Source organism: Thalassophryne amazonica, chromosome 15 (assembly GCF_902500255.1).
Source record: "Thalassophryne amazonica chromosome 15, fThaAma1.1, whole genome shotgun sequence".
Taxonomy (NCBI): Eukaryota; Metazoa; Chordata; class Actinopteri; order Batrachoidiformes; family Batrachoididae; genus Thalassophryne; species Thalassophryne amazonica.
The window spans coordinates 75,340,633-75,367,269 of NC_047117.1; the positions used below are offsets into that span (position 1 = coordinate 75,340,633).

The 26,637-nt window shown below is 39.6% G+C and overlaps 1 protein-coding gene across 11 annotated transcripts in view; it reads right to left on the reverse strand.

The window, feature by feature from the left end:
* The window catches only part of LOC117525661 (teneurin-3), a 564,186-nt gene that overhangs the window by 437,932 nt on the left and 99,617 nt on the right, over window positions 1–26,637 (reverse strand). Inside the window, exons 1-2 of one of the 11 annotated variants that reach the window (XM_034187581.1) lie at window positions 15,364–15,448; window positions 14,975–15,229 (exon numbers count right to left, since the gene is read on the reverse strand). The exons of 9 other annotated variants lie outside the window; for them this stretch is intronic. The gene's annotated coding sequence lies outside the window, so the exon portion shown is untranslated. Of the gene's footprint in view, window positions 1–14,974; window positions 15,238–15,363; window positions 15,449–26,637 lie in introns of those variants that run through there. One more of the 11 variants, XM_034187582.1, reaches the window with a different exon arrangement.

Below are 26,637 nucleotides of genomic sequence, written 5' to 3' on the forward strand. Positions count from 1 at the left end.
CATATGCTGCTGGAAATTATTCAGACTGATTTTGTGTTTTAGTACTCTCTTTTAATAGAAGACAATAAATGTAGCTGCATATATGCCACAAGCCCAACTGGGGAATATCCCAATGCCCTTTTCTATTTAAATTGTGGGAAAAACCCATGCAAAGTTGGGTGCTGTGTCGAAAAGAGTTGAGCTTACTGTGGTCATTATTCAGGGGTGTTTTGTAGTCCAAACATGACAAAGAGTGGCCCATGTCCTCCCCTTTAAAATGGACTGCATCAAGTACACTTTGAGACTGGCATCATTTTAATTAACACCGGAGAACGGAGCTCCACAGGGCATAGTTTTATCACCTTTTTTATTCACACTTTATAGAGGTGACCACAGGCACACTCAGGCATCCAGTCTACTTCAAAGGTTTTAAGACAACACAGATCTGGTGGGTCCCTGAGCTGAGGTCATGACCTCACCAACAAAAGGGCGGTTGAATCATTCGTGTGCTGCTGTGACTTAAACTTTTAAAACTGAATGTAGGAAAAACAAGAATTTACTCAATCCTTTACACAATGCTTTTAGCAGTAGAAGCTTTTTTACTCAGCCATCCATGATGCCTCAATGCTTTACTGAATGTTTTAGGAGGTCCTTTGTCCCAGCAGCAGTCAGATTTTTCAAATCAGCAATTTTAGGTAATGCTACTCCTTTGCTGTAGGTCATGCTTTTATTGTATTTTAATATTTCATTGTGTTTATTTTATTGTGCTTTCTGTATATACAGTAGTGTTCAGAATAATAGTAGTGCTATGTGACTAAAAAGATTAATCCAGGTTTTGAGTATATTTCTTATTATTACATGGGAAACAAGGTACCAGTAGATTCAATAGATTCTCACAAATCCAACAAGACCAAGCATTCATGATATGCACACTCTTAAGGCTATGAAATTGGTCTATTAGTAAAAAAAGTAGAAAAGGGGGTGTTCACAATAATAGTAGCATCTGCTGTTGACGCGACAAACTCAAAACTATTATGTTCAAACTGCTTTTTTAACAATCCTGTGAATCACTAAACTAGTATTTAGTTGTATAACCACAGTTTTTCATGATTTCTTCACATCTGCGAGGCATTAATTTTGTTGGTTTGGAATCAAGATTTTGCTCGTTTACTAGTGTGCTTGGGGTCATTATCTTGTTGAAACACCCATTTCAAGGGCATGTCCTCTTCAGCATAAGGCAACATGACCTCTTCAAGTATTCTGACATATCCAAACTGATCCATGATACCTGGTATGTGATATATAGGCCCAACACCATAGTAGGAGAAACATGCCCATATCATGATGCTTGCACCACCATGCTTCACTGTCTTCACTGTGAACTGTGGCTTGAATTCAGAGTTTGGGGGTCGTTTCACAAACTGTCTGCGGCCCTTGGACCCAAAAAGAACAGTTTTACTCTCATCAGTCCACAAAATATTCCTCCATTTCTCTTTAGGCCAGTTGATTTTTTTCTTTGGCAAATTGTAACCTCTTCTGCACATGTCTTTTATTTAACAGAGGGACTTTGCGGGGGATTCTTGCAAATAAATTAGCTTCACACAGGCGTCTTCTAACTGTCACAGCACTTTACAGGTAACTCCAGACTGTCTTTGATCATCCTGGAGCTGATCAATGGGTGAGCCTTTGCCATTCTGGTTATTCTTCTATCCATTTTGATGGTTGTTTTCCGTTTTCTTCCAAGTGTCTGTTTTTTTTTTTTTTTTGTCCATTTTCAAGCATTGGAGATCATTGTAGATGAACAGCCTATCATTTTTTGCACCTGCGTATAAGTTTTCCCTTCTCCAATCAACTTTTTAATCAAACCATGCTGTTCTTCTGAACAATGTCTTGAATGTCCCATTTTCCTCAGGCTTTCAAAGAGAAAAGCATGTTCAACAGGTGCTGGCTTCATCCTTAAATAGGGGACACCTGATTCACACCTGTTTGTTCCATAAAATTGACAAACTCACTGACTGAATGCCACACTATTATTATTGTCAACACCCCCTTTTCTCCTTTTTTTTTACTAACAGCCCAATTTCATAGCCTTAAGAGTGTGCATATCATGAATGCTTGGTCTTGTTAGATTTGTGAGAATCTACTGAATCTACTGGTACCTTGCTTCCCATGTAACAATAAGAAATATACTCAAAACCTGATTAATCTTTTTAGTCACATAGCACTACTATTATTCTGAACACTACTGTATGAACAGTATGGTCACAATTAAATTGGGGATTAATAAAGTTTTGCAATCTAATCTAATCTAATCCATGCTATGGCTTGTAAAAGGATTAATTCCAAATTGTCAGAGTATATAGCAGCCACCAAAGGTCCCCGAGGTGAAGCCGAGAAGCAGTAACGTGAGGGTTTTGTTACAATTACTCAGACAATGTTTAATAGTGGTTTCAGTTCACATTTGCTGGGAATATTTGTTCTTTGTCTGCAGTACCTATAACACACAACTACATTAATATTATACCGTTGCAGGTGACTGCCAATGATATGTGCAGGCAGAGTGTACGTGTGTTGTGAAGCCAATTGTGCACAGTGCACCTGTAGAAAGTGCTGGATTTTAAATTTTTTTTTAAGTTTTTGACATTCTAAGGTGTAAACACATGCTGGTGAAGGACAATATGAATGCACCCCCTTGGAACCTGACCACACCTCATTTTTAGAACAATGTACACACAACGTTGAAAGTGGTACTGTTATTTAGAAGATGCATGTGCTAAACATAAAAATGACAACTGTGTTGGGTGGAAATTAACAACTCAACCATTGGCTATTTCACATTGCCTTTGTCTAAAAGTGATGTTAGGCTGTAATCATCAAGGTGTCCATTCAATGGAGCGTAGGCCAATACGATCACAGCATTGCATAGACTGAACTCAGCCTTACTGGTGAGTCAAGGCAGTTCTCCTCCACTTCATGTAATAAATGTTTTAATAAAGCCTTGCAGTCAGAAGACTCAGTTAGTACGCAGGATATGATCACAGCTACATACACAACAGCTGTACTGTGTCATTGGTTATACCAATATTTTAAATGAGTGATATTAAAAAGTGAGGGAAAAGAAAGTTGTCTCAACTTCGCTGCACAGCAACTTTGCTTTGATGTTGTCTGCCCAAGCTGACTGAGCAGGCTGATGTCATTGCTTTTACAGCTCCATTTAAAATATGTGGCCAGCTTTTTCAGCTTTTTATCCTCAGTGAACACCACATGGTGATAAAAGACGGAGTGAAATAAATGTATTTTCCAACACAAACAGCCAAATGTGGATGGGGTCTCATTGTAGGAGGTGACAAAGAAACACAGCATGTCATTTCTCTGAAGTGATGCAGTGCAACACACGGTGAACACATTCATGCACAATAATACAAGCAATTCACTATACCGTTTAAGAAAACAACACGGATTAAAATTGAAAACAGAGTGACAATTTTATTTCTCCAAAGAAAGTTAAACACAGAAACCTTTCTGCTTTTACTGGGTATGTTTCAAACTAGCTGTCCACAATCAAAATATACACAGAAATCATTACAGACCACAAGTTCAAATAATTATCATCCTTTGTTTGTGTATATGTTAAGTTAAAGACAATGGTACAGTGGCCAATAGATGTCACAACACTTCCAAATTAAGGCAACACCAGCAAATTCACAAAACAACCACCAACAAAAAACACCTGCATCACTTCACCAAAAAGTAGTTGCAAAAAAAAAAATCTTTTAAATTGGGAAAAGACTTCCAAACAGAGAACACAAACAATCATCTTGTGAGAGATGCTTACAGAACCTGTAACAAGTGAATCTGTGAAAATGTGCTGGAAATGATCACAACCAAAACAAAACACTTTGCAATGATTCACAATGCAATGGAAGTACTAGCAACACAAAAAGAGGTTTCTACCCAAAGGACTTTTATTGACAGGCTGTTAGCAAGGCATTGCAAAAATGTAGGTATTAAAATTATCAAGACAGTAAAAACTAATAAACTTACTTAGATCTATTGACAAGCTATGTGTTATAGCCTAAAGATAGAGCACTGGAATTCCACTGTATGGCTTATCACAAAAAAATACTTCTGTCTTTTTGTATGGTTAGGGCCCCTTCACACATAGTGTGATTATGTACAACTCAAGGCGAAACCCGTCGGAGCAGCTCGTATGTGCGCATCATGAAACATCGTGCTGACGGGCAGGCGTGCACGATGCCGGTGTGATAGTTTGTGCATGTGGGAACACAGTGCCACCAGCTGCATGATGTATTACACATCACACAGCTGCTGTAAAGAAAAAATAAATAAAAACTTTAAAAAATACATGCTGTGACAGTTTTGTGCACGCAGGAACACAGCAGCTGGGCGATGTGGAAAAAAATAAAAATTCCATGCCACCAACGGTAATCCATCCCGCGCCAAAAGCTCTGATTACCAGTCAGAAACTTTGCCACTGAGCTAAGATCGCTCTCCTGTAAAAGCTGTGGGAAAATGTCTCATATCAGGAAGAACATGGATGTATCTAAAAAAATAAAAATAAAACCGCACACCATATAAAAACACCATGGTTTATTGAATCCCTCTTATCAAGCGGGCAATACAATTATGATCCGTCTGGTCCTCTGTAGATGACCCATGGTCACAGACATACAGTCATGAAATGACATGAATGATGAAGCAATTCGCTCTTCTCATGTCCACGTCCACTGCTCCGGTGCGTCCAGCTGGCCATGCGTGCGTGTACTGCCCGACACGTGTGTCTTCTGGTCCACGTGATGCAGGACTGACACCGCATCATGTGGAACAGAGCTTATGTGGGTGGTGTGACAGTCAGATCGCCCGCTGCATGTTACAATCTGATGGTCCATTTCAACCTGGGGGCAGGCTGTCAATGGGCTGCAGCATGTGCGTGCACGCTCACTGCAGCCTGTCGCCAAGCGATATATGTTTTTGTTTATGTCCACGTGATGACAGCAAGCAGACACACGCACATCACAGTGGGCAGTTGTTAGTCCATCCAAACACAGTACGTGTTGTCCAGCTGGGATGTCCAGATCGACAGATCCCCACAGCTGCATCTGTCAGCGGCCACACCTCCTGTCAGTTTATCACACACACCAAAGCCACACTCGTTGGGCACTGACAGAAATTTCACTGCCAGCACGACAATGATTGTGTGCTGACTGTTGTCATGTTAACAGTGCGAATGGCCACACATTTTCTAAGTGGCAAACAAGCGGTGTTAGATGTTTATGTGTCACCTGGAATTTGGCTGACACCTGCCGTGAGAGGATTCAATGGGCTCACACAGAGCACACTCTGTCTTTCAGCCGCTGGTGTGCGCAAATAGCAGAACAGTCTCACGTATTTTTTTTTCATGCTCTGGTCACGAAATCAGCCAAATTTTCGTGACGGGTTTTTTAACTCACTATTAATAACCCTACTCCTACCCCAACCCTAACCTTAACCATAACCTAATCCTACTCCTTCCCCCAACCCTAACCATAACCACCCTGACCCCCCACTTCACTTTTAATTTCGTGCAGCCATCACGGAATGAATTAGAATGAATTTGTGCTGCCGTGAAGAAAATGAGGCACTTTTCGTCACAATATCACGAACCAATAGATTAATGTATATTTTGTGCTGCTGAATCACGACTTTCCGTGAGACTGGGTTGCAAATAGATGTAGCAACAGGTGTACGAGGCAGCGACAATTTTACAAATGATTTTGCACATGATTCTTGCTTTAGGCACGCTTTATGCACAAACTGACCAAATTCTCACTGTGTGTGAAGGAGCCCTAATATTTTCATTGTACGAGGTCTGTTAGAAAGTATCGGACCTTTTTATTTTTTTCAAAAACATGATGGATTTGAATCACATGTGCTTGCATGAGCCAACCTTGAACCTTTGTGCGCATGCGTGAATTTTTTTTACGCCTGTCGATTGCATCATTTGCTGGTAAGCAGCCTTTGTGTGAGGATGGGTGTAGTCTCTCATCATTTTTTCTTTCCAAGAAAATGGCAGAACGACTGGAGCAGCGCGACTGCATCAAATTTTGCCAGGAACTGGGTCGATAGCCAGATGGAAACCATTCGGAAGATTCAGACGGCTTTCGGTGGCTTTTCAGTCGTGTGACTATCCGAGAAATTGTGGAAGAGGTGAGCATGTCACAACATGTCCTGTGAGACTTCAACACGAAGGCGCTTTTGTTCCGCCATCAGCTTCGTGCTGAAGCCATCGGCATGAATTTCGCTGCAACTCTTTTCATGGCAAAATCTTCTGTCACAGTGGAATGTGCCAAAAAAGTGCTGATGTCACACGACAGTCCCACATCACCACAGTGTTCAGTTTGGAATGATCCGGTCATTTCAGCATGTTGATGGCCGCCCGGAGTGCGGTGCGCTCTCCACCGTTGTGCGGCCGTCTTTAAACAGATTGTACCGCTCCTTAATCTGTGTGATACCCATAGGATCGTCACCGAAAGCAATCTGAATAATTCGAATGGTTTCCACCTGGCTGTCGCACAGTTTCTGGCAAAATTTGATGCAGTCGCGCTGCTCCAGTTGTTCCGCCATTTTCCTTGGAATGAAAAAACGACGAGAGACTATACCCATCCTCACACAAAGGCTGCTTACCAGAAAATGACGCAATCGACAGGCATGAAAAAATTCACGCATGCGCACGAAGGTTCAAAGTTGGCTCATGCAAGCACATGTGATTCAAATCCATCAGGTTTTTGAAAAAAATAAAAAGGTCCGATACTCTTTTAACAGACCTCGTATTGTCTCTGTGTTTTTGAATGCTTTGTTTCATGTTCTGTATGTTGTATTTTTTGTGTTCTGAGTTTGCAAGCTTTTTGTTTTTTGAACCAACTACCTGCTGTTGTATTAATTAAGGTGTGTTTTTTTTTGTACTTGCAAGTGTTTCCCACATTTGTTTGTGCTGTCTTAGTTTGAAAGTGTTGTGACCTCTCTTGGCCACTGAAGAAAAGTGATGCAAATGACACAAACTGAATATACCTACGTTATGTACTTTGATCAGTTAGTCCGTATGTATTGATTATTTTCACATTCCTGTCTTGTGATCCAGATTTTCACCTTGCAACACAACATATTCAGTTATGAAATGCTGAAGTTTTGACTGATTCTTCCCTTTACTCATTATTCCTGAAATGTCTTTTTTTCATAATTTTTCCTTTTGAATTAATGATGAGAAGGAACGCTGCCGTGCAGAAAACACTAAATTACACACATTTACACAGAACACTGACAGTGCAAAGACAAATGATTGTACACAAACACTTTCAGAGATGTATGATGCACCTTAGACACAAATAGAGAGCAGCTTCCTGCGTGCACACCACAACATGCACACATCAGGGCAGCGCCCATATGATGAATGTGCACATAAACAGGAGTGCATATCTTTTGAAAAGACAGAAGACACAAATGACTGTTTGTAGATTTAGTTTGGTACTTTATAATACAGAGATATGCAATCACGTCCATAAGTAGTTGGACAGTAACAGCTTTTGTAATTTTGCCTCTGTACACCAATGGACATGAAGGAGGAATTTGGGGAAATTGGGGATAGTGTAACCTTTCTCTTTTGCAGTAGTGGTGACATAAAAATAGAGGGAAAAAGCACATTTGGATTACAGTCCACTTTTGCAGTTCTTCAGAGTAAAATGTTTGGTAGTAAATGTTAAATGTGCTGGAGCTAATCAGTGGCAATTGGGAGAGCCACAACAAAATAAGCTGCCTCGCAGGTTCAAAAATGTCAGCCCGAGAAGAAGGAAATCAACAGGGCAAGACAGCTAATGCACGCAGCACCCTTCTGGAAGGGGTGGTACAATCGAGGAGTTCAAATGTCACACTTTGTTCACATTTTTATACTGTGCAGAACATATAACAAAAGCAATAAAGGATTCTTAAAGCAGGGTTCTAGCTAGCGCAAACTTGCATTATGGCCCATTACGCTATAATTTTGAGCCGTTACGCTTATTTTGGACCTTTACGCTTATTTTCAATACAGCGTAACGGGTCTGTAATCAACCGTTTCTGCAGCGCGACTCCAGTTTGCAGAGTGAATCAATGAAGCAATGCTTCAATTCAATGGCTCGTGGCTCTTTGATTCGCTGGTCTTCAGAAGCTGTAAGTCTGCTTCTTAACCCCTCTCAAAGCCATTAAAATATCATGAGTCAATTTTGTTTGTATTAAAGTCACTAACTGGGAGTCCTGTCTTGTTGCAGTCAAGAAACGAGAATCGTCCTCCGTTCTGTTGGCCAGTTCCAAACGCTGCGTGGCTCTCTGCTGAGACAGAGTCCGCTCGTAATTAATAACTTCAAAACGAATTGCCGCTTTAAATAAAAGGACACCTCTTACAAACGCTGCAATACAGACAATAAACTACAATCGATTAAAATGTTTTTTTCCTCCCAAAATGAGACATCCTGCATTCTTTATGAACCTGACGTGCAGCGCAGTGAGCTGTAAGAGCTCAGCTCAGATATGGAAAGACATTCATGCCCATAATAATGTCTGAAAGGAAATGCTTTTGACAAAAACTAAGATTTTATTTCTGTTTATGTCCAGAGATCAAGGATCCACCATGTAGAGTTTATTATGTCCAGAGTTTAAGGATCCAGTAACCAATTTCATATTTATTTACTTTAAGACTCAATAAAATGTTCAATTTCAATTTAATCAGCTTATAAAGCGCCAAATTACAACAAAAGCCATCTCATGGTGCCTCACACAGAACAGTTCAACATAAAAAAATTAAATGAATAAAAAAAAAAAAAAATCAAATACCTAATTAAAAACAGAAGTAAAAGAATAAAACATAAAATAAAAACTACTCATAAGAAAGCGAATAAAAATAGGTTTTAAGTCTTGACTTAAAAATGTCCACGGACTCCGACTGCCTCACTGAGGGCCATGTACTGGCTAACCAGAATGAGATTGCCCACTCAACAAACTTCCCCAGCCTTCTATTTTTCAATTTTTCAATTGTTTTAATTTATATATATATATTTATATACCCTCTGGTTGGGCCATGCAACAGACATAAATTACAGAACAATTCACAGAACAATTCACGGACGAATATACAAGAAATGCTGTTGGTGCACTGTATAATTTGCCAGCATTAATCAACAAGAAAAACAGAAGAAATACTAGGGTGATCGCCGGCCACTAGCCCTAAGCTTCACTAAAACACCCAGAATTTAGGTAAAGTTGAGGCTGCAGCCCGCTTCTGATGAAGGGACTTGGGCTGTCGTACCTGGCTTTGGGTACCCCTAGAATGGCCAACTTTTATCTTAAATTTTCAAAAGCTGCCCCCCTTCCGCACCCCCCCCTCGGTCGCTACGCTCCCTCGACATTACCACTACACTAAAATTTTATCGTAGCTAGAACCCTGTTAAAGTGATATGAAACAGACACAAAACAGGGAGTGTGAATTATTGTAAATCTGGGAATATTTCAAACCAGTTGTCCACAATCAATATACGTATATACAGAAATCACTGTGCACACAGTGCAGGTCTAATGCAATACATCATATTGTGTGTGTGTGTGTTTTTACTGCATCGCTTTTTAGGAATAATTTAAACTTTATTTTCTGAGTAATAGCCCCATCTAGAGTAATGCAATCCATCAGGAAAATTACTATGGACACACACACCCACACACACACATTCCGTCACTTCAGTTTCAAAGTGACGTCCTTCTTGTGATGACTTTCATCATCTAACACAAATATACACTTACCCGCACATACACACAGACAGAGAAGCCCCTATATCTCAGAAACCCAATCTATCTCACACATCATTTTCAAAGGCCTTGTTGCTAGGAGATAGTGCTCTATCTGTGGGGAGAGAGAGAGAGAGAGAGAGAGAGAGAGAGAGAGAGAGAGAGAGATGTATGATGCCCGTTTGTGTGTGTGTGTGTGTGTGTGTGTGTGTGTGTGTGTGTGTGTGTGTGTGTGTGTGTGTGTGTGTGTGTGTGTGTGTGTGTGTGTGTGTGACAGAGTGAGAAAGTGACGGAAACAAACGAAAGACCAGTGCAGGAATGAGGAATCGAGTATAGTCAAGTTCTCTAAAAGTGGGATAAATCTCTTAAGACATATTCACACACACACACATGCACACGCACACACACAAGCTTGTTTCTACTAAACCTGAACAAGAAACATGATGCTGGAGAGTCTGTGTGTGTGCAATTTTGTACACAAATGTGTGTTTTTCTGCAGCTCATGCATGGCTGCTCATGATTGTGGTGCAGGAACGTGTGTGTGTGTGTGTGTGTGTGTGCTGCAGCAGTAGTGGGATCCAACAGGTCATATAATGGTTGACTGGTCACATTGTCTGCCCCAGCGGTCAGTCCTGCACACACACACAGTCCACCTAATCTGCAAATACATGTATTGTAATTTGCTAAAACCTGCGGAAAGAAAATCCTCCTTAGAAAACAACTGAGACCAAAATGTCACAGCTGCGGAATCAAATCGCTTAACCCACCTGCACAGTTTCAAGGACTAAAAGATGTCGAACCCAACACCTCATTCAGCAAAACTAAAATAAACTTTACATTAAGATCCCAGAGTTTTAAAGAACTTACAACTGTTAAGTTCTTTTCCATAAGTAATGCTTAATAATTCCACGAGTGGAGTTGACACATTATGCTACTACTATGATGCATATTTTAGGTCTACGTATGGTGTTTTACTCAACAATAAATATGAAGATTATTCACCCGAAACTGTTCTTTCTTTATTCTTTTTTAGTGGTATTAATTGATAGAAATGCACATCACGTTATGTTGCATTATAATTGTGAAATTTTTAAGCACCCTTGTGTTTCTGTATAATTATGGGTTTAATGATTTTTCTTTCCATTATGTCATTAAATTTCCAAATTTTAAAATTTGACATATTAATAAAAAAGCAAAATAAGTTTGGGATTTTTTTTTTTTTTTTATATTTTACTATAGAAACCAAAGTGAAAGGGCTTTTCAGACATAGAAAACCCTGCTTTTTTGTAGGTTCCATACAGACAAGACAAACAAATAAATAATAATAATAATAATAATGAACTGATCAGTGTGATTAACACACTTTACTGTAAAATAAGTTAATTCAGTGTTGAAGCTAAAAGGTAGTCCCATCGCACTAAGCTCGAGACACTTTGTATTTAGAAACTTTTGATTATTTTGCAGCAACTTATTATTATACCAAACATTTCTTTTGCAAAGCACTGCATGATGTTATTTTAAAATAAAAAATAACCAATTATGACTAATTAGACATAACAGACAGAGTTAATATTACCTATTACCCTGCAATATCCAGAGAATTATTTTGATATTGGCCCCATCTACATTATAAGCAATCACTTTCCGCTAAATGCTATGTGCAAATTGAAGCACTGTAAGTAAACTGGAACCAAAATCCATTCAGAATGCTCTTTAATAAAGCTGTTTTAGAATAAAATCACATTCACAGTGCCAAAAACATATTAGTTTTGAAATCATTTTGTTTTTTCTGTCACGTCATTATTACAAAAGATTTCTAAAGTATATTTATAGTGTAATAATGCCTTTTGAACACCATTAAAGGTCTCAGGTATTTATGCAGTTGAAACTCTGCATGCATGCTAACGTCAGTGCATTTATTTTATTTTTGCATGATTATAACCACCAGAGTAGTGGAGCGGTTGTCTGTGCTGGCTGACTGACTTCATTGTCTCTCACAGTGGTTGGTCTGTCATTCACAGTCCTCCTAATCCACCAAAGCATTCCAAGAAGAAGAAAAAGACCTGGATATGTGCATAAAAATTCAACAGTAACACAAATGTGTCCAGAACAAGTATAAAGAGTCTGTTTGTGTGTGCGTGTGTGTGTGTGTGTGTGCATCTCCACTCTCTCAAAAATAAATAAACAAACTGCAATGCAGTTTGCAAATATCTGTTCGTAAAGGGGTTATTTTGTACTTTTTTCCTCCAGCATGCTAAAACAGGTCACCAGGTGTTTATGTACAAAGCCAAATATATTGCTGAGATGATGAATAAAAAAGAAAACAAAAACAGATTTCAAACTAGGGTTGCAACAAATATGCATCAATAAAAAAAAAAAAAAAATCAGTTTTTTTACTGAAGCACAGGCTGTGTACTGCTGAAAAAAAAAAAAAAAATTCTGCAACATCAAATATGAATTATATTGTCATGTACAGATGTGACTACACAAGATGCAACGTAGAAATGGCAGAAAACCCAGGATGTGGAAACTGAAGATCCTCAAGGCAATTTTTAATGTTTCAAGTGATATTATTACTTATTTGTAATTTAGTGTGTTTCAGCGTACACCTGTATGAGGCTGCTGAGAGTGCATCATGATTTGAACTGCACCATGACCGTGAAACTGTGATTCATAGTAAACTCTGAGGAAGGCGCACTCTGACAAGATACAACCTCGTTTCTCTACTTATTGCTGTAGGTGGGAAAAAACACCTGATACTTTCCCTGCAGTCTCTCTTTCTGAGAGGCAGCAGTTAATGTGGGCATCTCTCACAGTGTTTGCAAGAGTCCCGATACATAAATCCATTATAACATACGTCACTGGTATCTCAAACATGCCCTTTAGGGTCAAAATTTGGAATCCAGTAGGAGAACTTCTACAGGTGAACTCATAGAACTGTTGTGGAATTTTGAACATGAAATTCAACCATATACAACTGTAAAAGATACATGAAAATGGTTTTGCACAGATAGAACCCTTTAAAATGGTTTAGTAATTATTGGCAAAGCAATCCACCACATCTTCATTTCTGTGTGAGAGCTCTTTCAGAGTGGGAGAGATTAACACAAATATGTCATAATGCAAAGTTGAAGTTATATATCTTAAGTGTTTCACTCTCTCGTTCCATTTCTGCACGTTATAGGAGCATGCAGCCAGATAAAAGTTTGGAACTATCATTTGACCTTTTTTTGCAGAAAAGACTATGAATTTGATATGAAAAGGCTATATACATTTTATGAGCCCTTTATGTTTGCTGTGACATTTTATCATTCCTAATGGGCCCACTGGAATCTTAATCAGCCACACATGTTCGCGTCTCCAACACTATCTCTGCCCTCCTTGTCTTTACGATCTGTCCGTCCGCAGCACTTTCTTAAACCTGCTTCCTCTCACTGTGACACTTTAATTCCTTTAATCCATCACTTGCTTCCTCTCTTGCTTTGTTGCTCACACGCATGATTGTAAGAGTGTAACTGAAAAGGTAATGGGGAGGGAGAGGAGGGGGCAAAAGGGGCCAAAAAATAAATAAATAAGAGTGAGACACACATAGGATGCAAGAAAGCGGTGGAATGCAAATGCCGCTGTGTCTGGAACCGATTAACTAAAAAGCTAAAGCCCGTCTTCTTTTCCTGAGCAGCGGCTGTGGACATGGTCCCGCCAGCTTCACCTCAGCGCACATCAACACACTAAATGCAGAAGCGTTAAATCGGCATAAGGCCAACTGAGATCAGCAGAAACTGATCCAGCTTACTTGGTTGAAACCCACTTCAAATATTTCCAAAATATAATGTCACATACAACACGCATAAGTAAAATTTTACATTTGTGTGTGTGTGTTTTACAAATTGGTTTCAGTTGATGCCTTACTTTGACACACAGTTGTTCACCTTTTTCATTGTTAATGCAAAACATATAAATAAGTGAAAAAACTCACACACAAAAACATCAATGAAAAAAGAAAAAAAAAAGAAAATTGAAAATCTACATTATGTGAACAAATTTTCAAATTTGAAAGAAAAGGTAAAAGGTCCTTGTAAATGCTTAATAACACCAGTATCGTGCTGGTCTGAACTGTGTGAGGTGTAACCCCACGCCCCCCACCCCAGCCGCAGAATAAATAAATAAATTTTAATTTACGGCCATACAATAATCTGTTACTGGGTATAACAGTAAACTAATGTGGCACGCCACCAAGTGCTTAAACAGAATTACACTTGTTTTCTTCAAGCGGATTTGTTTGAGACATTTTTACATGCGTTACATTGATTTGAAAGAAATAAATAAGTGACATGTACACTCACATTGTCACATCAACTGTAACCTACATCAATTGGTCATAACGTTCTCCACGTTGCACAAAATATTCAAACGTCACATCCTCACAAATCAGAACGACACCTTGAGTGCAACATTTTAAAATATTTTCACACGCGCATGCATGTATTTGGGCTCTTCTAAACAAGCTGCCCGAGCCAAATGACAGCTGATAATCAGTCAAATAAATGTATGACTGATTCATTTTTGGAGCATTGGATGAGTGGCTGCAAAAAATAAATAAAATAAAAATAAAAAACAACCCAAAAACAAACAAAAAAAGCCTGACTGTCCGTGGGCTTACTGACTAACTTACCGGTTGATTTAGCTCGCCATCTTTTGCTTTGGAAACTGTGACCATAGTCAAGATGCAGGGGGAAAAAAGAGGGAGAGAGAGAGAGAGAGAGAGAGAGAGAGAGAGAGAGAGAGAGAGAGAGAGAGAGAGAGAAAAAGAAGACATAGAATGGAGAAAAAACATGGCAGTGAAAGAAAAGTGCAACGAAAGAGGATAAAGAACAGAAAACCGGGAAGATGATTGACAGACCAGAATGTAATCCACTAAAAAAACAAAGTATTTTTCTCTCCATCTCTCTGCATTTTCTTGCCAAATCACACATGAGCCCACATATGCACGGGCATACGTGCATACACACCCAATTAAAAAATAGACACTTTTCTCGTTGTCAATGAGTTTACATTCACCCCGAGAAGTCGGACAATGAGATGCAAGTGAACAGAGTCCAAGTCAATGCTCGCATGCACAAAGACACACACACATGCACACACAGTCACACTGTGCAAAAAAGAACAGAAGATGACAACATAAGTCTACCTGGTCTGTGTGAGTACTCCAGTTTCGCCCGCCTTACAGGGTCAATGTTCCCCAAAAACACATAGGATCCTTTCAGGTAGGCATGAACACTGAGCCGCTCCGCTGCTGGGAGAGGAGAGGGGGGCAAAACAAAACAACAGTACTCCTCAGTCTTGCCTCCCTTTTTCTTTTTCCTCTCTTCGATACGAAATGTATTAAAAGAACAAGGTCTTTGTTGTTTCTTTTCCCTTTCTTTCTCTCGCTCGCTCTCTATCTGTGGTACTGCCGCTTAGTCTCTCTTTCACTTCTGGTTCTCATCCATCCAGCCTCTGCACTTCGAGCGAGGGATGGAGAATAAGAAAATGGAAAAAAAAAGAGCAGAGCTCCCCCCTTTACTCACCACTTTCTGTCTCTCTTTTTTTTTTTTTTTTGGATCCGTGGAGGAAAATGCAGATATGTGTTCACACTAACGCTCGCACACTCACTGTGACTGCCTCAGTGTGTGTCAGCTTCTCTCCCTGTCTGGATCTCCCTCTCTCTCTCTCTCTCTCTCTCTCTCTCTCTCTCTCTCTCTCTCTCTCTCTCTCTCTCTAAGCTCTCCTGCTGGCTGAGCAAATGATGGGGTGGAGCTTTGAAGCTGGGGGGAGAAGAGGGCAGAATGGGATTGGTGGAAACACAGGGGATGAGTGAGTGAGCGAGTGAGGGAGGAAGGGGTCTAAGGGGTGCAGGGAGGGGCTGGATTTGTCCCTTTACCATTTGGAGGCTGTAGGTGAGGACGTGTGAAGAGGAGGAGGCGGGTCATGATGAAAGACACGCCCTCCCGGCTCGCTCCCTCTGCATTCTTTCACTCCGATCTGCCTCATTTTTCCAACCGCATATGTATTCACAGCACAGAAATGACACCGCTCAAGCACATGATCGCTCCCGCGCTCCAACATACGGGTATGAACACACACACACAAACGTACACACACACACACACACACACACACACACACACACACACACACACACACACACACACACACACACACACACACACACACACACACACGAGTATGTGCATGTGTTTGCGTACACTTTGAGGTAGCTGTATAAACGAAAAGGGCTGGGAGAGAAACTTGTTTCCCAATGAGAGCTGGTTGATTAGACAATCAGATCCTATGGTTTTCCTCCCATCAAGACATCATTTGAGAAAAAAAAAAATGAAACTATCCCCACACTCAATTTTCAATAATTAAATTTTACTCTAAGTAAATATATTCCTTCAGTTTCTCCCTTTTTCACTCAGGGTCATCACAGCAGATCCAAGAACCTGCTTGTTGATTTGGCACAAGTGTTTTGTACACCGGATGTTTCACCAAGCTTCTGCACATGTACATGGAAAATGAAAGGCGTGGCCTTGAACTGCGAACTTTGTGTTCTGGACACAAGCACGTTAACCACTTTTCCACAATTTCAATATACGGTTAACAAAAATGACACAAAAATGTAATTTTATTGAATCAGTGACTAGATTATGTCCTCTATATTTGTGTTACACATTACTACTATAAACAAACAAAATGACTTTTCATACACACCCGCGCATGCACACACAAAACAATAATAAAAAAAAGAACCATTAATAAGAACAACTTCTTCTCATTTTGGTTTTAATTGATGCATTATTTTTTGACACTCACACGTGCATGCGCATACACACACACACACACACACACACACACACACACACACACACACACACACACACACACACACACACACACACACACACACACACACACACACACACAGGGTTACTTTAAAAAAGTAGAGTGAAGGCAACTTTTGGCAGAAAAACATTTCCATTTCAACACTCAATGTGCAAAATGTTTAGACAAAGAAACTGCTAAGAAGTTATACATTAAAAAAACCCAAAAGAAGAAAAAAATAATAATTTGAAAGTTGAAAAGTGGTCACACATTTTACATATTTGTATTCATTTATTGGTATTAATTATTTAGTAAGCGTTCTTTATTTAAAAAAGATTTTAGACACATTCTGTATCCCTACATAAGCAGCATAAATCATTATTTTTATATTTGAGTCATCTTAATAGTTACTTCCAGCAATGAGTCATATTTACGTAACTGTAATTGTGGTGCATTTTTCTACATAATATATGACAAATAATATATATGACAAATAATATATGAATATTTGTGTGTGTGAGAGAGAAAGAGTGCAACAACCCATGAAGAGAAAACTAAGATTGTGTGTGTGTGTGAGAGAAATACACCTTCAAACCTTCAAACCACCTAATGTCAGCAACATACTTTCTCTCAGGGACAGCTGAATTATTCAGTATAGGTCATTTAAATTCATTGTAAAAAGACAGAGATTATATCATCATTTTTAAAAGCTGGAAAAACATCACGGCCATCAAAAGACACACACACACACACACACACACACACACACACACGTGTGTTTACATTTCTTCTCCGTTGTTTTTCTATATTGTTGGTTTTAAATTAGACCTCTTATTTTAATTATTAAGAATAAATCAAACCTCAGTGTATTTTAAAGGAACATTAAAAAAAAAAAAAAAAATCTAACTCATAAATACTCAGCCAAGCTGCACAGAGGCCAGTTCATCCAGTTAAACATGAAAACACACACACACGCACGCACGCACGCGCGCGCGCGCACACACACACACACACACACACACACACACACACACACACACACACACACACACACACACACACACACACACACACACACACTCGCTCGCTCGCTCTCGACAGTAGTGCTGTCAACATTACAGGGCTGATGATATTGCCTGGAAGGAAATTGACATTCACTCTATTATTTCACACATGGGTGGGCTTTCACTGCTTTATAGCATGTACACACAAATCACATCTAACTTTTAATCAAATAATCAAATGTGATCCATTTCCCACTTCCAAACACAGGATTGACAAATTAAGACGTTGGCAATTTAGATTACTACACTAGAGACAAGAGTATTATTGTAGCACAGGGTAAAGGATGATCACACAGAGAGCGGCAATAGAGATGCTTCTGAGTCAAAGATGCATGGATGAGCCGTGTGTCGAAAAAGAAGAAGAAGAAGAAGAAAAAAGGAGCTCAGCGAGCATGCCACAGGTGATCTGACTGACAATTTTTTAAAAATATATTTAGCACTTTTTCTAAATCCAAACCACTGCATAAAAAAAATTATGCACTCTTGTCAGGTGCACCTCTTGCAGAATAATGGACTAGTTTTAAAGAACTCATATCACCCTCCAGCAGCACATCATCTTTGCACTCCGTTTGAAAAAAGTCATGGCTCAACAAAATACATTTTTACAATGCCCAAATGTTACGCATGTGCAAGGACTCCAAGGATTTAGGTTTTTTTTTTTGTTTTTGTTTTTTATGTATGACTGACTTCTATGACACAAACTGTCGTGTGAAAACTCTTAAGGGCCTTTCAGACCATGCGCGCAGCATGCTCAATTTGCCACTTCCAAATGCACAGAATGCATATCGGAGCGGAGTTTGTGTCTCTGTGCCGGAGGTTGACCAAGTCTTGAAGTCTTGAAGACCAAGTCTTCCCGATAAAAGTGAAAATAAAAAGTAAAACTGTTGTGGTTGTGTGTCTGTGTGTGACCCCTCAAGGTCCTGCGTTCAGGTCTGTGTCATGTGTTCCGTATCTTGTCACCTGTCATGGTCTGTCATCCAGGTGTGTCTTGAGTGTGGTTCTTTGTCTCGGGTCTGTCTCTCCACTGTCAGTGTTTTGTCTCCGTTGTTCCAAGTCCCCCGTGTTCTGTTTCCCCTGTGGCCTTCTGGTTTACACTCTGTTCTTTGTTGAGTTCCATTGAGTATGTGCTTGTATTTCTTGATTTAGTTTTTGGTTAGTGTTCAGTACTATTTATAGTTTGATTGTCTTCTTTAATGTGTTGATCTTCATGTTAGTTTTTCTACTGTAGCACTTTTATTTCTATGCTGAGCCTCACATTGCTTTTTTGTTAGAATTCTTGACCCCACCCCCACCCCCCCGTCTGTATCTATAGTTATGGTAAATGCCACACTGGCAGAACCATTTATGTACATTAATACACATATATGCAATTTATTCTTGCAAGACAGAAGGTATGTAGTGCGTGAGTGAACGTGGTGTGTGTGCGTGCGTGACCCCCATCCATCCTTCCCGATCAGCCTACTTCATCCTACTCAAAGCTAACTGACAACTTCTATCAGGAAGGGCCAACCACCAAAACAACATGAAAACAGACAAGAATGAAAGACAAGTGGTGAAGGCAACAACTGTGAAGTGATGAGACACCGAGGAGACGATGCCCCAACCATACAACTTTATATCAGGACAAACAACCACACATGAACAAGTAGAGACAGCAACAGTCTGTTGTCTAATTAGTGAGCATCCATACCCTAATCTAGAATTCTTGACTTTGTCTTTAGTTTTTGTACTTTGTTATTTGATTGCCTCTTTATGTGTTTGTTTTTTCTTGTGAGCTTTCTCTTATGTTGTTTTTTAAAACTTTGAGTTCCATGGTTGTTTTTACTGTGGTGTACTTGGATTTATATTTTGATTTTTTTTTTGACATCTTTTAATTATGTTTTTTTCTTTTCTCACCTTTCATACCTTTGAGTTTTTACCACCTTCCTGTTTGTCCATTGACCTTTGACTTTTACACACACCTCATTTATTTTGTCATCAGTTCTTTTTGCATTTAAGCCACACATCCTGTTTGTTTGTTACTACCTGCTTCCTGTGAGTATCCACAGTTTGACTTTGTTTTTTTGTGTGTGTTTTTAATTTCCTTGTGACCATGTTTAGACTGTTTTGTGTGCTTTTGTACCGTTTTTCCCCATGTCTCACTTTTTGTCAGTGTTTGGATTTTTGACTGTTGTTTGAAAAATAAATCACCTGGATTTTGCACATAGCACCTGCCTCTTGCTGACTGCATACTGGGGTTCTATGAGACATTGTGCGAAACCTAACAGAAACACTCAGTCGGCGAGTCAAAACCACACAATTATGAGCAAAAAGCATAAGAACAAGTGATGGACATCACTCTGCTGGGAGGAGCTTTTTTCAGCTCCTGTTTGGAGTGAAGCTGGGCGGAGCTGCAGGGGCCAACCCGGCCAGAGAACCACATCAGGTGGTCAGAGAGAGAGAGAGAGAGAGAGAGAGAGAGAGAGAGAGAGAGAGAGAGAGAGAGAGAGAGAGAGAGAGAGAGAGAAAAGCCGGTGTGCTCGAGCAGACACACTCAGTCCGAAATTCTTCACTACTGGATATATACAGTGCATCCGGAAAGTATTCACAGTGCTGATATTTTGGCTGTGTACTTAGGGTCATTGTCCTGCTGAAAGATGAACTGTCGCCCCAGTCTGAGGTCAAGAGCGATCTGGAGCAGGTTTTCATCCAGGATGTCTCTGTACATTGCTGCATTCATCTTTCTCTCAATCCTCTCATTTCCTGTCGTTGAAAATCATTCCCACAGCACAATGCTGCCACCATCATGCTTCACTGAAGGGATAGTGCATGGTTTCCTCCAAACATGATGCCTGGTATTCATGCCAGAGAGTTCAATCACCAGAGAATTTTCTTTCTCATGGTCTGAGAGTCCTTCAGGTGTGCCTTTTTGCAAACTCCAGGTGGACTGTCATGTGCTTTTTATTAAGGAGTGGCTTCCGTCTGGCCACTCTACCATACAGGCCTGATTGGTGGATTGCTGCAGAGATGGTTGTCCTTCTGGAAGGTTCTCCTCTCTCTACAGAAGAATGCTTGAGCTCTGACAGAGTGACCATTGGGTTCTTGGTCACATCCCTTCTCCCCTGATCGCTCAGTTTAGATGGCTGGCCAGCTGAGGGAAGAGTCATTGTGAATCCCTACTTCTCCCATTTACAGTTGATGGCGGCTACTGTGTTTATTGGGACCTTCAAAGCAGCAGAAATGTTTCTGTACCCTTCCACAGATTTGTGCCTTGAGACAATCCTGTCTCAGAAGTCTACAAACAATTCCTTTGACTTCATATTTGGTTTGTGCTCTGACATGCACTGTCAACTGTGGAACCTTATGTGTAGACAGGTGTGTGTCTTTCCAGATCATGTCCAATCAACTGAATTTACCTCAGGTGTGCTCCAATTAAGCTGTATTAATATGAATAATCAGAGGAAACAGAATGCACCTGAAATCAATTTTGAGCTTCATCACAAAGGCTGTAACATTTATGTACCTGACATTTCTTAAGTTTTTTTTTAAATAAATTTGCAAAAATCTTTTTCACATTCTCATTATGGGGCATTGTGTGTAGAATTTTGAGGAAAACAATGAATTTCATCCACACAGTGAATATTTTCTAGATCAGCGGTGCCCAAGTTCGGTCCTTGAGATCTACCTTCCTGACACTCTTAGTTGTCTCCCTGCTCCAACACACCTGAATCCAATGAAAGGCTCATTAAAAGCCTGCTAATGAGTCTTTCATTGGATTCAGGTGTGTTGGAACAGGGAGACAACTAAGAGTGTCAGGAAGGTTGATCTCAAGGACCAAACTTGGGCACCCCTATTCTAGATGCACTGTTCATCCACCCAGGTTGAGCAATGGAGCTTCTGCATATTTGACTAAGGTGAGTGAGTAATCTGAAAAAAGTGAAGTTAGTCCACCATCGAACACTTAAGTTTTATCAGCTAAATATTAGCGTAGCCTTTAGCTGCAGTACGCAGAATCAATCACTCAGTCAAGTTGACTGAACATTTTATATTTGTAAACAGTTTTATGTATTTTTAGTTTTACCAAATAAATCTATACAATAGTTTTTAATTGTTACTGCTTTGACTCTCAACTTTAAATAATTTAGATTTTTTTAATTTACATTTTTAACTATCTAGTAATCAGACCTCAAAGAAAATAGCACAGTAATGTTTTGTGTTTCTTGATATTTTAAGAAATATTTTGTGTTTCTTGATATTTTAAGAAATATTTTAAGAATTTACAGTGATTGAGCTGAACACCAAAACCTCCAGTCCAGATGGAAGAACAGAACATCGCTGCTCTTCAAAATGTCTCCAAAAACTCCAAGAGTTTGAAGCTGAAGAGGAGACCATAATCTGGTTAAATGTCTTGATGGTCCAGTTCACTGGTCATCTCTGAGAACACCTGCCACACCTGCTGCTATGCTTCTAAATAAAACAAAGGCTCTTTAAAGAGCAACTATTTTATTATTTGAAAAACAATATATTTATATTTTAACATTAAATGAATGAATCATTAAACATGTCCATGAAGTCAAAGTTCAATCAAAAAGACATTTTCACAGGTAGAAGAAGACCTGTCTCTATTGTGCACAATTTCAAAGAATTCACAATCACTCAAATAGTCAATTTCATATTTTAGCAATTACTCTGTCCTGATTACAACATTAAAATCAATCATATAGTCAATACGGAAGTCATTAAATGTTCAAATGACTAAATTAAAAATGATTTCATCATGAGGTATGTCACATTGAGAAATCTTAATTAACAGACACACTGCAGCCATTGTTACATCATTTCCTATTGTGTTTATAATACATCCAAAGTGGTCAAAGGGAATAATGTGATTATTAACCACCAAATGGAGGAACACCTCTTAAATCATTCTAAAATTAGTTTTAAGCAGAAACGAGGCCGTTTTAAGCAGAAATTAGGTGACAATTGAAGAACTGCTACTGACGCTCTGAAATGACATAAGTGCAGCAGCACGTTAGACTAAGATGTGCTGCTGTGGCACTCTGATCTGTCCCCTGTCTTTGATTATGAAATAATGCTGAATTTATGTGGAAATGATTGTTGTACAAATGCTTCAGATACCTGTCGCTGAGATGATGATTGGAGTGCAGTTTTAAGCAGAAACAAGGTGATAATCGGTGCATTACCGCTGACGCTCAGAAATTATGCTGCTGTGGTCCGAAATGACACATGCGCAGTGAAGGCAGTGCGGACCGATTTTTAGGGAGGACCATTCGGTCGGCGACACCAAGCTGAAATGCAGATATAAATGAATGAATCTACCAGACTTAAACATGTACTTATTACTTTTCATCAGTGGTGGGCACAGCTAACCAAAAAATTTGCTTCGATAACAGATAATGAGCTAACTGAAAAGTTATCTTTTATAAAGCTAAACTGATAAACCACCCAAAAATTTATCGGAAGCTAGAGATAACCAATAACTTCTCTCCGGTACACTTGCAACTACTAACAAGCTGGTTTTGAGTTTTAACACCACAATTGCTTCTGGTAGCCTCAAAGGTGAAATATTACAAAGTTAGCATCACTAATCTGTTGTACAGAAGAAAAGTTTTGTCATCTTAACCACAGGTTTTACATATTCTTAATTATGTTTTTGGATTTCCAAGTTCTGTTGTACCTTTCTTCCTGTATTTGCCCACATTCTGAGAAGTTGCTCGCTTAACTCTGCTCATTAGAAGGCATTAACTTGAAGGGCGGTACAGGTGTGTCTATGGGTTATTACAAAAGCAAGACAAAGCTGCTTTTGAAATTCATCTGGTGCAACAAAGTTCACCGCAAACTAATCACTTCATCCTCACCGTGTGGTCTTTTTACATTTGGTCAGTTACAGGATGATAGCATTTATTATTTCTGAGTTATTCCTAACACAAGCTGTCAATCACCTGTTCATCCATTCATCTCCAAGTTTGCTTTCCAAGATGCTGTCACCGGCACAAGGTATTAGTTCAACTAAAGAATGATGATTTCTACAAAAGTCGGAAAATTCATCTATAATAGGAGAATGACATTGCAATGACCCCTCATTGTGTTGTTTAGTGTGCATGACTGCATGTTTGTATTATTACTACGGCTTTAAGTGTATCAGGTATAGTTTTACATACATGGATTGCCAGCTGTCAGGGGTGCAGCTGGGCCTGAGAACTAGGTCTGTTTGATAACCAAATAGGTGAAATATTGCTGAGGGTTATGCCATTTATTGTGCTAAATATTTACTTCAGCTCGGGTTTACATCCAGTTAACTCAAGCATGATAATATAATACAGTATCAAGGAAAAATGACAGCAGAGAGATGCACATTATATTTTATGTCCAACAATTAAATTAATCCATTTTATCAATTTTAATTAGATTGGAAAATGCCAAAATAATTGACATGGTGCACAAAGAACTAATTTAACCCTAAGACACACTGAGCCATCTTCACATCTTAAATAATTTATTAATCTATACATCATCACTGCAACACATACATACATAAGCTAATGATATAAGCATCATCTTCCTTCGAGGTTAATGGATTATTGATTCTGGCATGTAGGCCATTGGCAAGGAGATGAGGATATAAAGTGTGGAGTCCCCCAAACCTAAATGCTGCTGTTTTTATTACATGTTTCTGTCCATCTCACTCATTTCATGGTTGCCTGCAGCCAGGAGATCCGCACATGATAGAATTATTGGCTATGCTTCATAGTAGCCAATGAAGGAGCTTATTGACTCATAAAACAGTGGATAGTGGAATAGTCAATGATCTCTAGTGCCTTGTATGAAGATACATTTTTCAGGCTGTAACATGATGAACGCAGAGCTCGATGAGCTTGGTTGAGTGTGGAGATAAGCATGGTTTGGTCCTACGCTCGAGTGAAGTCTGCAGTGAAATCATGGGTTGACACAGGTGTTCCCTAATGTGAGAGCACAGTTCACATACAAACAATCACTGTGTGGTTCATCTAGATTCAGTTAACATGCCATAGAGAGGCTGTGGAAAAAACAGTGTGACTGTTCGATGAGCCAGTGAGGGAGCTCAGGCTAAGCAGGGGGTCTGTGCATGAGCTCATATGGATGGCATGAGAAGATTTGTGGGAGTGCAAATGCTGCTGTAATAAGATGTGTGTACAAAGTTTTGCCTGTCATTTTGATGGAGTTTTCGTGGCGTATCCCTCAGGGACGGCAGATGACAACCTGGTGTTTAATGGATCCCGTGTCAAGAAAAGGATGAATGGCTGTGAAACTGAAGCTTTCCAATGTACCAGATGAATAATGAGGATCAAACCTTGGAAGCTATTTTTCTTAAGACACACCAAACAGTGCAACATTGAGCTTTCAATCAGGGAGGCGACACACTTGTAACGTTGAAGTGGCTATATTTTTGGTGTATGGAAAACACTTGTACAGGTTACACTTGAAGAAAAGCGTGAGCAATAAATTTGAGAAGTGTATTATTTTTGAAGGTAATTCTACAGCAGTGACAGTGGCGCAAACTGAATAAAGATGCACAACCTGCATCAAATGCCGAATGAAAAATGCTTGTGCCATGACCCTCCAGAACCATTTCATTGTTCTCATTACTTAAAGAATAGTAAGCAAGTCCCTTCGGCTTCCCCCTGTTTTCAGTCAAGGTTGCCACACAAATTGAGCAAAACAACAATAAAATTTTATAAATTACAATTCAGGGGTAAAAGAGAAAATCTAAATGACAAAATTAGTGTCACTTGTAAGACATAGAAAACAGGTAAGTCAGGCAAACTGTTCCATGAAAAAGGTGCCCAATAAAAAAAGGTCCTATAACCATCTGACTGCTTCACCCTAGGAACTCACAACAAACCTAGATCCTGAGAATGCACAACACAACCAGGTACATATAGTGTAAGTAAAGCAACCAACTATGAGGTAGCTGCTAGCTGCTGTGCACTTGACCCCGTTACCAAGCATTTTATTATGAATATCTACAATAACACAGCTTGCTGTGTGGTTAATTGTACTTATGGCATTGTGGCAATCCCTTGGTGGTGAGGAAGATTGTTTCCTGATTGATTCTCAGCCACGGGGCACACAAGATACACACCGAATTTCACCCTAACAAGTAATCCCCTACTTTATCTGTTACCCAGGTGTCACATCATTATGTAAACCACTCCTCAGTCCACAAAAATATGCATGAATCAAACACTGGAACGAAAGCTAACCTGTTAGCTGTCACTTTGTTTGGGAACTGAAATCTGGCAGGTATGTCTGGGCTTCATTCATCCTGTCCAGGTCAAGCCGGCCGTTGCTCATTTATGGGTTGTCTGAGAGTTGGGCGAAGTCAAGTGTGTCCCAAGATGCCAACATATGGAGCCTCCATATTTGAGCTTCAAACTCACTGTTCAGAAAACCTAGGGGTGTCAAGTCAATGTACAGCCTGTGCTTTAAAGAGAAACGAGCTGCTGCATGCCACGCCTTTCCTTCTAAAGAGAAAGCATCTGCTAATCGATGTCTCACAGAAATTCTGGGTTTCTCAGTAGGCGTGTTTCACACATCATCACCACACCACATATATGGACTTGTGTAATGTGAACTGCAAAGGCTGAAAACGAGTTGTTCAACGGATAAATTCTGCTGTATTTCTAGACACAAACACAGTGAGGATGTTTAACATGAAATCTGTGATATACCTATCAGCAAAAGGCAAAATCTGACTTTACACAATATGACTCCTTCATAATCTTCAGTGAAAACGGCAACATATTCCACTTATCCTCTTCCTTCCTATTGCTCCCAGGACCCTGCTGAAAATGAGAGATGGGAAAAAAGCAATTTGGACTCGATGGACACTTTTCTTTTTCTTTCATTTTACCTTTTCTCCATCTTTCCAGCAGTGAAGCTATTC